The sequence below is a fragment of the Saccopteryx leptura genome, chromosome 6 (genome assembly GCF_036850995.1).
Source record: "Saccopteryx leptura isolate mSacLep1 chromosome 6, mSacLep1_pri_phased_curated, whole genome shotgun sequence".
Classification (NCBI taxonomy): Eukaryota; Metazoa; Chordata; class Mammalia; order Chiroptera; family Emballonuridae; genus Saccopteryx; species Saccopteryx leptura.
Genome location: NC_089508.1, coordinates 50,014,131 through 50,024,906, shown reverse-complemented (window position 1 = coordinate 50,024,906; position 10,776 = coordinate 50,014,131). Strand labels below are relative to the sequence as shown.

General features: G+C 44.7%; 1 non-coding gene across 1 annotated transcript; it reads left to right on the top strand.

Annotated features, from left to right (window-relative positions):
• Window positions 1-7,828: 7,828 nt before the first annotated feature.
• Window positions 7,829-7,990, top strand: LOC136377682 (U1 spliceosomal RNA). The gene has a single exon (XR_010746359.1). It is a non-coding gene; the product is annotated as a U1 spliceosomal RNA (small nuclear RNA).
• Window positions 7,991-10,776: the final 2,786 nt, after the last annotated feature.

Genomic DNA, 10,776 nt, shown 5'->3' with positions numbered 1-10,776 from the left:
TTTAATAAGATGCTATTTAGCCTCTTATTATGTGTGTTTCAATGTTTTTCTTTCTTTTTTTCTTTTTTTATTGTATTTTTCTGAAGTTGGAAACAGGGAGGCAGTTAGACAGACTCCCGCATGCGCCTGACTGGGGTCCACCTGGCATGCCCACCAGGGGGTGATGCTTTGCCCACCTGGGGCATCGCTCTGTTGCAACCAGAGCCAATCTAGCGCCTGAGGCAGAGGCCACAGAGCCATCCTCAGCGCCTGGGCAAATTTTGCTCCAATGGAGCCTTGGCTGCGGGAGGGGAAGAGAGAGACAGAGAGGAAGGAGAGGGGGAGGGGTGAAGAAGCAGATGGGCACTTCTCCTGTGTGCCCTGGCCAGGAATCAAACCCGGGACTCCTGCACGCCAGGCCGACGCTCTACCACTGAGCCAACCGGACAGGGCCTGAATGTTTTTCAGTTCTTCTACTGTAGTTGATTTCTAGTTTCATGCCATTGTGGTCAGAGAAGACACTTGATAGGATTTTAATCTTCTTAAATTTATTGAGACTTGTTTTGTGTTCTAATATGTGGTCTACCTTAGAAAATGTATAATGAGCACTTGAGAAGAATGTATATTCTGCTGCTTTGCAGTGAAATGATCTGAAGATATCAATTAAATCCAGTTGACCTAGTGTTTCATTTAAGGCCACTGTGTTTTTGTTAATTTTCTGTCTGGAAGATCTATCCATTGATGTTAATGGAGTATTAAAATCCCCTACTACTATAGTATTACTGTTAATCTCACTTTTTTTTTTTTTTGTATTTTTCTAAAGTTGGAAATGGGGAGGCAGTCAGACAGACTCCCGCATGCGCCCAACCGGGATCCACCCAGCACGCCCACCAGGGGGCGATGCTCTGCCCATTTGGGGCTTTGCTCTGTTGCAACCAAAGCCATTCTAGCGCCTGAGGCGAGGCCATGGAGCCATCCTCAGTGCCCAGGCCAATTTTTGCTCCAATGGAGCCTTGGCAGCGATAGGGGAAGAGAGAGAGAGAGAAGAAGGAGAGGGGGATGGGTGGAGAAGCAGATGGGCGCTTCTCCTGTGTGCCCTGGCCGGGAATCGAACCCAGGACTCCTGCACACCAGGCTGATGCTCTACCACTGAGCCAACCGGCCAGGGCCCCTAATCTCACTCTTTATGTTCATCAAAATCTGCTTTATATATTTAGGTGCACCTATATTGGGTGCATAAATATTTACAATGGTTATATCCTCTTGTTGGATTGCTCCCTTTATCATTATGTAGTTAGTGACTTTCTTTCCTTTTTTTTTTTTTTTTTTTTTTTTTTGTATTTTTTTCTGAAGCTGGAAACAGGGAGAGACAGTCATACAGACTCCCGCATGTGCCCGACCGGGATCCACCCGGCACGCCCACCAGGGGGCGATGCTCTGCCCACCAGGGGGCGATGCTCTGCCCCTCCGGGACGTCGCTCTGCCGTGACCAGAGCCACTCTAGTGCCTGGGGCAGAGGCCAAGGAGCCATCCCCAGCGCCCGGGCCATCCTTGCTCCAATGGAGCCTTGGCTGCGGGAGGGGAAGAGAGAGACAGAGAGAAAGGAGGGGGTGGGGGTGAAGAAGCAAATGGGCGCTTCTCCTATGTGCCCTGGCCGGGAATCGAACCTGGGTCCCCCCACACGCCAGGCCGACGCTCTACTGCTGAGCCAACCAGCCAGGGCTGTAGTGACTTTCTTTGTCTCTTACTATAGCCTTTGATTTGAAGGCTATTATGTTAGATATAAGAATTGCTGCCCCAGTTATTTTTTTTTTCATTTCCATTTGTATGAAATATTTTTTCCATCCCTTCACTTTCAGTCTATGTGTATCTTTTGTTCTGAGGTGGGTTTCTTGTAGACAGCATATATATGGGTCTTGTTTTCTTATTCATGCAGCTACCCTATGTCTTTTTTTTAATTAATTAACTTATTTTTACAGGAACAGAGAGAGAGTCAGAGAGAGGGATAGATAGGGACAGACAGACAGGAACAGAGAGAGATGAGAAGCATCAATCATCAGTTTCTCGTTGTGACACCTTAGTTGTTCATTGATTGTTTTCTCATATGTGCCTTGACTGGGGGGCTACAGCAGACCGAGTAACCTCTTGCTCGAGCCAGCGACCCTGAACACAAGCTGGCAAGCTTTTTGCTCAAGCCAGATGAGCCCATGCTCAAGCTGGAGACCTTGGGGTCTCAAACTTGGGTCCTTCCGCATCCCAGCCTGATGTTCTATCCACTGTGCCACCGCCTGGTCAGGCTACCCTATATCTTTTGATTCGAGCATTTAATCCATTTACATTTAAGGTTATTATTGAAGTATACGTATTTATTGCCATTTAATTCTTTAAACCTACAGCAATCTTTCTCTAGATTTCTTTTTCTCTTTATTCTTTTTATAGCAGGCCCTTTAATATTTCTTGCAATATTGGTTTGGTTGTAATGAATTCCTTGAGCCTTTTTTTTTTTTTTTTGGTCTGGGAAGCTCTTTATTTCTTCTTCAATTTTAAATGACAGCTTTGCTGGATAGAGTAGTCTCAGTTCTAGGTTCTTGTTTTACATCACTTTGAATATTTCTTGCCAGTCTCTTTCTGGCCTGAAGTGTTTCAGGCCAATTAAGAAGTCAGATGTCATCCTTGTGGGGGATCCCCCCTAGGTAATTGATTAATTGCTTTTCTCTTGCAGCTTTTAGTATTTTTTTCTTTGTCTCTTAACTTTAGCATTTTAATTATCATGTGTGTTCATATGGGCTTCCTTGGGTTCATCTTTAATAGGACTCTCTCTGCTTCTTGAACTTGTGTGACCTTTTCCTTCATCAGTTTAGGGAAGTTTTTGGCTATGATTTCTTCAAACAAGTTCTCTATAACCTTGTTTGTTCTCTTTTCCTTCAGAAACCACTATGATGTGAATGTTGTTTCTCTTCATGTTGTCACAGAGGTCTCTTAGAGTTTCTTCAGTATTTTTAAGCCTTTTTCTTTTTGCTGCTCTGCTTCTGTGCTTATGTTTATCTTGTCCTCTAAATTGCTGATTTGATTCTTGGCTTCATCCAGCTTGCTGTTGATTCTTTCTGGAGCAGTCTTTATTTCTGATATTGTATTTGTCATTTCTGACTAGTTCTTTTTTATGATTTAATTTTTTTTTTTTTTGTATTTTTCTGAAGCTGGAAACGGGGGAGAGACAGTCAGACAGACTCCCGCATGCACCCGACCGGGATCCACCCGGCACGCCCACCACGGGCGATGCTCTGCCCACCAGGGGGCGATGCTCTGCCCCTCCGGGGCATCACTCTGCTGCTGCGACCAGAGCCACTCTAGCGCCTGAGGCAGAGGCCATGGAGCCATCCCCAGCGCCCGGGCCATCTTTGCTCCAATGGAGCCTTGGCTGCGGGAGGGGAAGAGAGAGACAGAGAGGAAGGAGGGGGTGGGGGTGGAGAAGCAAATGGGCGCTTCTCCTATGTGCCCTGGCCAGGAATCGAATCCGGGTCCCCCACACGCCAGGCCGACGTTCTACCACTGAGCCAATCAGCCAGGGCTTAATATTCTTTTTAATGCTTTTAATGCTTAGTATCTCTTCATTTAAATTCTCATTGTGATCATCCATTGTTTCTCTAAGATCCTTGAGCATACTAATAACCATTATTTTAAACTCTATGTCTGGTAGTTTGATTACTTTCATTTCATTTAGTTTTTTTTTCTGGAGACATCTCTTGTTGATTCATTTGGTTTGTGTTTCTTTGTCTGCCCATTTTCCCCTGTGTATTAGGTAGCTCTGCTCTTTTAAATTTGTTATGGCATCTTTATGAGGAAGATGGGCTTGGTGGTACTGACCTCCGGGCTACTGAGTTACTTGCACTAGAAATGCTTCTTGAGAGTTATATTTATTCTCCTGTTAATGTAAGTCTTGAATGCAGTTGGTCCTTCAGTGGGTGGCATTATCTCTTCAGGGTGACTGGCTCTAAGGGTCAACTATGATCATGTGTATTAAATGCTCTGCAGTGTCTGTCCCACTGAAAGTATTTATTCTCCACAGTGTCTGGTGCTTGCTGGACTCCTCCTTTGGGCATGCTGCTTGTGTAGCTAGCTGAGTCTAACATTGGTGAGGACTGCCACCCACTACTGGTTGTGTTGGTTCTGGGGCTTCTTGGGCAGGGTTCGGGTATGGGTTGTTTTCAGCCATTGTTTATAATTTACTGGAGCAACTGCTCTATTCACTATTTGTTTCTGCTTTTTCTATGCTTGGGCACTGTGGGAGGAACCAACCTGGGTATAATGATCAGCTTCCTCCTCAGAGATGACAACAGCTCTGTAAATGCCCCAAGATCCATAAGATTTGCCTCCGGTTTTTAGCTGCTCCACCTCCTCTTGCAGCCGCCTTGTCTTCCCACAGAGTCTTCTGTAGAAAGACTGTAGTGTGGGCTTAGATTGGCCTTACCCCACCAACCCCTCTAAATGTTGCAAGCGTGGAGAGTTAGGGCAGCTGAGGTTGGAACTACAATGTAAGTGGGCCCCCTACTTCAGGGGTCTCTTGGTCAGGTACTCAGTATAGAGAAATTGGTCCCCACTCCAGAGCCTTATCCCTCAGATGCCACTGGATACTCCAATTCTATTTCTCTCCAGTGAGGTTAGCAGCAGATTTAGATTTGGTGAGGCCAACAGTCCCCTCTGCAGATGTTCTTCCAGCTGGGGAACCCCAATCTCAGGGAGGAAGACAGAAAGAGACCTCTCCAGCAGCTGACTGTGCCCCGGGAAAGTGGCTACACCCCTTGACTGAGTCCAATAATAGGCTCCAGGGAACCCGTACCTTTAATGTCAGTGCTCCAAGCTTCCCTTTCTTTCCCCTGTAGAACCTAGGCCAGCAGGGCAGGATATCTTGAACCTGGGCCGGCTGACTGTGAAGCTCCATCCTATCCAATGCACATGAGCCGCTGTGCAGGTACTAACCACAGAAAGCAGAACTCGCCTCAGCTGGGCCCACTGTCCAATAAGCCCTCCCTTAGGACATGCTGCCAGCAAGGGTCATTAGGTCCTGAACCGGTGCTCTCCACAGCTGGCCACTGGATGTGCTGGCCCTCCTTGGAAGGAGTCCAGCGCAGAGCAGTGGGAGACACTGCTCATCACTGGCCCTCAGCAACTTTCTAGGAGCTACAAGCAAACCAGAGTTTGTGGCTGCCTCTGCTGGGCCCAAGTGTACATGGAAATACCAAGCCACACACCTAGGCTGACTTTTACCCACACTAGGCCTGGGGGAAGGTCAGCAAAAAGCCAAAGTTCCCTGAGACCCCTCACCTCCTGCAGCCTCTGTCTGCTGGCTGCTTGTTGGGCTCGGCCACTGAAAACAAAACCTCTGGTGGAGCTTTGAGCCTGGGGCATTACAGGGATCAGGAAGGGTGATGGGTGTGGCTCCCACCTCTTGGCACAGGTGTCAGTCTGTCCATACATTTGCATAGACCTCAGGAGAGTGTGGCCACCAGAAGTCTGGTGGGTGTGGCCTCTGAGACCCAGAGATATGGTCTGTCCACAGTCCGGACAGTTTCTACTGAGTCAGCCATGGGGCGGAAGCACCAGTGACAGTCTGGGGAGAATGTAGTGAGGGTGGGGGTGCAGAGGAGGGGGAAGCTCTGGAAGCTCTGGTCTCAACACCAGAAAACTGAGTCACTGACATGCCCCCTGCTTCCTGGCTATCTTCTCAGAATGGCCCAGTCTCCAGAGGGAGGGCAGGAGAGACTCCCGGGGGTGGGGGCAGTTGCTTTCCCCAGTCTGATGCCATATGGAGTGAACTGCTTCACCCAAGAAAGATGGTGACTGCAGTATTGGAGAATGACTCAGCCCAGGGGTTCCGGTGGCCGTCCCCCACAGTGACTCTCCCTGGGCCACCAACTTAACACTCTACTCACACAACTCTAGTCCTCTCAGTCCTCCCTCCACCAGAGTGCCGGGTAAGTGGCTGTGAACAAGATTTTCTGTGCTGACCTTTTAAGACAGCCTGTGTCTGTGAAAGGTCCGTCTCTGTCTCACAGACAGAAACCTTGGCTCTTTTCACTGACAAATGCTGTGTTGGTGCCTCTTCTAGGCTCTCAGGCTCTCGGCTGGGGTGCTGGGCCTGGGGCTGAGCACCCACACCTTTCAGGGTGCACCTCTCCACAGTGAGAGTCCCTCTGAACCCTCAGCCCTTTTCACGTTTCTGCCCTTCCTACCAGTCTCGATGTGGCTTCTTCTATCACTCCTTGGTTATGTACTCCTCTTCATTTAGTCCAAAGTTGGTTTTTCAAGGTGATTGTTCTTAAATTTAGTTGTAATCTAATTCGGTCCTGGGAGATGGCAGTTGGAACATCTGCCTAGTCTGTCACCATCTTGGAATCCCCCGGAAACTGTCCATTGAGGCCTCACTGCTAGCTAGACCAGAATGTGTTCAATTAAAGTTCAAGTTCAATATGCACCCTAGTTTATCATGCTTTAGTAAGAAATATAAAGTGTTGTATTAACATTATATTTTCTGTCCCTTCCCATGGGGGAGAAAGAAAACCTATAAATAGCTGTCCTTGAAAGCAGAGAGTAGTACCACTGATTCATCACTAAAGGGTGGAGTTAGCTGAGGAAGAAACTAGAGAGGTATAGAACAACCGATGCCTTCACTAGACACATAAAGCATCTTGGACATTTTTTTGTTTTTGTTTTTTTGTCATTAGCAGCATAATGGAACACTCCGTGACAATGCCTAGGGTCTATCTAAATACTGGGCTAAGATGGAATTGGCCATTCTGAAGTGTACCGTCAATACAAAATCTTCGGTGTTTGGTATGGATCTTTCCCCAACCTCTGTTGTGGATTACTTCCTGTGTGGGTCTTACCTTGCCCATGAGCCTGCAAGGATGGGGGATTAACCCCTAAAAAGTTCTGATTCTGGTCTAGTTCCCAACAAGCTCTGCTATGAACTCACTGAAGGACATTCCAGAGGGGTCCACAGTTCACAGAGGAGCAATTTGGAAGAACTCACAGAGCTTAATTTATATTAGGAAAAAAAAGAAATAGACAACAATCACAGCTACTTTTGTGCAAAATAAATTTTCCATGTGAAAGACATTTGGCATTTTAAAAAATAGATTCTTTTGCAGCTGAACTTCTAGACCCAGACCTTTAGGACTTTCAGTTACAGTTGAAAAATGGAAAGAACAGATGCTGAAAGATGATTCTGTGATTATCGGAAATACTGACGTCAGGATCAGAAGAACAGAGTTTAAGTTTCTGCTGAGTTAGTCTTTAATTGTATGATCTTTGGAAAGTCACTTGACTTTACAAACAAAAGATGAAAACAAAATAGAAAAAGTTAATGTTAAAGCAATACAGGTAAATACTAACACTTAACACGCCCTTATTTGCTCTGTGACAAAATTAGTTTCTGTAATAATCAGTAATAACTTTCTTGATTTGTTTCTTAGTTTTATAACAACTATTTTAAAAGAACTGATATAAAATTTAAAGATATTTCTTGTATGAACTAAAATTTGCACTCACTGACATATAATTATATCTCATATTTTTGAGACATAACTCAAAATTGGCACAATATTTTACTGTTTTCTATTTTAAATTAAAAAACAAAAACTAAAACCTCTCTGAGGTCACAAAGAATGACAGACTTGAAGGACCTCAGGCTCTGCTTCTTCATCTTTCAACAGTGTGCCATCACTGCCTACGTCAACACCACTGTCTCAATGCAGGGGTATGTCATATCACAAGCGCTGGAGGCACACACTATGCCAACAAGAGCTCAGAAAATTCTGAACGGTTTGAACTTTATCTCAAAACAAAGTGCTTACTTACCTGGCCGGGTAGATCCCATGCTCACAAAGGTGGTTTTCCCAGGGCGAGGCTTGTTCACTGCACTCTGGATGTGCTGACCCCTGCGATTTCCCCAGATGTGGGAAAGTTGGCTACATAGCTTGTGGTTGTGGGGACAGTGTTCGTGCTCTCCTGCTTTTTTAAAAAAGAGAAAAAGTGCTTAGCTGAGTGCATCAGAGCCAACTGTATAACCAGGAGCTCTCCAGGAAAGCTTCCACAAACAGGATGATGTCTGCTAAAGTATAAGTGGTAAACAAAAGTGCTAATTCAAAGCTTCCCTTATCTGTAGTCTTAGAACTAGAGTCATCACTGCTATTGTTTAGAATGTTAGACCAACAACATACTGTTTTTTAGGGAAGAGTATTTTATCATTGATGTTTATTAGAATTGTCAACGTACAGTGGTGATTAAAAGCAGATCACCTTTCAGTTAGTTTTATTATTGTATTAAAATTCTCATCAGTGTCCTTGATTGTCTGCACCAGGGGCAAGCTTACTTTGCCTTTGGTAATTTACCCTCCTAAGTCTCTTGAATTTTGCCTCTTTAATGGTGAGATAACCACTGACTACTCCACTCCAAACCCCTCTGAGCCTATCTAGCCCAGGCCTGGCATTCACAGGGCCTTAACATTTAGAATTTAGATGTGTCATGTATATGAGGCTATTCCTGAAGTCATAGAAATAGAATAACAGGAATGAAAAGAAATAACTTATGATATACGCTTCTAGTCCCAATATATGGCTAAATGGATATCAAGGTCATTAAGAACAATGTGGAGATTGTTTTCAACAAGGACTTGCTTTAATGTGTTTTCAAGTCATGACTGATAACTCTGACATTTAGAAATTAATAACAAGATAGGAATATTTAAATAATATTTTCTTTAAAAAAATAGATAAGAAGAGAGTCTATCTTACAATTTTTCAATTTGTGCCATTACTGGAGCTGCTATGTGTAAATTAACACTGAGAAAAATTCCTATGAATAACCCAAATATAATGAACTGTACATTTGGGGTGTTATATAAGTGAGTTATTATGTATATGTAGATGTTAAAAGTGTGCCATAGTTTTTTTTTCTTTTTTCTTTTTCTTTTTTTTCTGTATTTTTCTGAAGCCGGAAACGGGGAGAGACAGTCAGACAGACTCCGCATGTGCCCACCGGATCCACCCGGCAACGCCCACCAGGGGGGCGAAGCTCTGCCCCACCTAGGGGGCGATGCTCTGCCCACCAGGGGTGGTGACGCTCTGCCCAGCCAGGGGGCGATGCTCTGCCCCTCCGGGGCGTCGCTCTGTTGTGACCAGGAGCCACTCTAGCGCCTGGGCAGAGCCAAGGATCAAATCCCCCAGTGCCCAGGCCATCTTTTGCTCCAATGGAGCCTCGCTGTGGGAGAGGAAGAAGAGACAGAGAGGAAGGAGAGGGGAGGGGTGGAGAGGCAGATGGGCGCTTCTCCCTGTGTGCCCTGGCCGGGAAATTGAACCCAGGACTTCTGCACGCCAGGCCAACCGTCTCTATCACTTGAGCCAACCGGCCAGGCAAATGTGCCATAATTTTTATAACCGTTTTGTCATTTTTGCAAAATGGACAAAACAACAAATGTAGATGAATGTGTTTGTACTGATAGGGTGACCCATTCCCGTGGGTTTTCTCGGGAAGTAAGGGTTGTTCAGGGTGCAGGACTTTAGTGCTATAAAACTGGGACAGCCTCTCCCAAGTGTAAAGCAGAAGGCTGGTCACCGTACCTAAGCCCTTCAGAGTACAGTACACTGATCGCACGAGACAGGAGTCCCCAAACTACGGCCCCCGAGGCCATTTATCCAGTCCCCCGCCGCACTTCTGGAAGGGGGCACCTCTTTCATTGGTGGTCAGGTGAAAGGAACTAGTTCCATTGAAATACTTGGTCAGTATTGTTGATTTAAAGTATACTTGTTCTTTATTTTAAATATTGTATTTGTTCCCGTTTTGTTTTTTTTACTTTAAAATAAGATACTGTGCAGTGTGCATAGGGATTTGTTCATAGTTTTTTTTTATAGTTTGGCTCTCCCAACGGTCTGAGAGACAGTGAACTGGCCCCCTGTGTAAAAAGTTTGGGGACCCCTGGCATAGGATGTCTGACATGGCATAGGAGGCATTCAACTAGAAGCTGCCCATTCCTCCTCCAAACTGACCTCTTCTCTAACTCAAATACAAGAATTTATTTAATCAACTAGTCAAAATGCAATTATGTTTCATAAAGTCACAGTAGTAGTGTTTTATGAACTAAAAACAAGATGAAATGTAAAAAAGTTTTGAAAGTTGTTACTTTCTGGCAGAGATTTAGCTTTCTCAAAATCATCTGGAGGCTGCTGCCACACAGCTAAATGAGTATTTCATAAAGCTGTAGGTTTGGCATCCCAGGACTCAAATTTGAAGTATCCAAGACAGTTGAGGGATACAACTTTTGAATATGTAATGAAATAAAAGGTTTGGAGAATATATGGTCTAACTAAAGCTGTTTTCTCCTGAGAGTTAAATAACTGAAAAATCAATACACAATGTTACTGACAACCAAGCTGTTGTGTTGTGGAGGTTTTGTGCTGAAACAGAGAGCTAGTATTAAAGAATGATTGTGTATCAGCATGCATCATAATCTTGCCCTCCAACAATGGCATGGTCTGGGGAATCCATAAATAATGATGTGTCGCAGGGACCCAAGACTTGACATAAAGTCACTTGTGAACAAGTTTGATGAACATCTTTGCTGGTATTATCTTAAAAAAACAATAAAAGACTTCTAGACTTGAAAGATAATCATCAACATGTTAAAAGAATGAATAGTTACAGGAACTTTATTAACTGCGACCATTTAAAACTTGGCCCTTTGTAGCACCAATAAGATTTAAACTGCAATGTCAGTAAAAACAAAGGCCACTGTAATTGGAG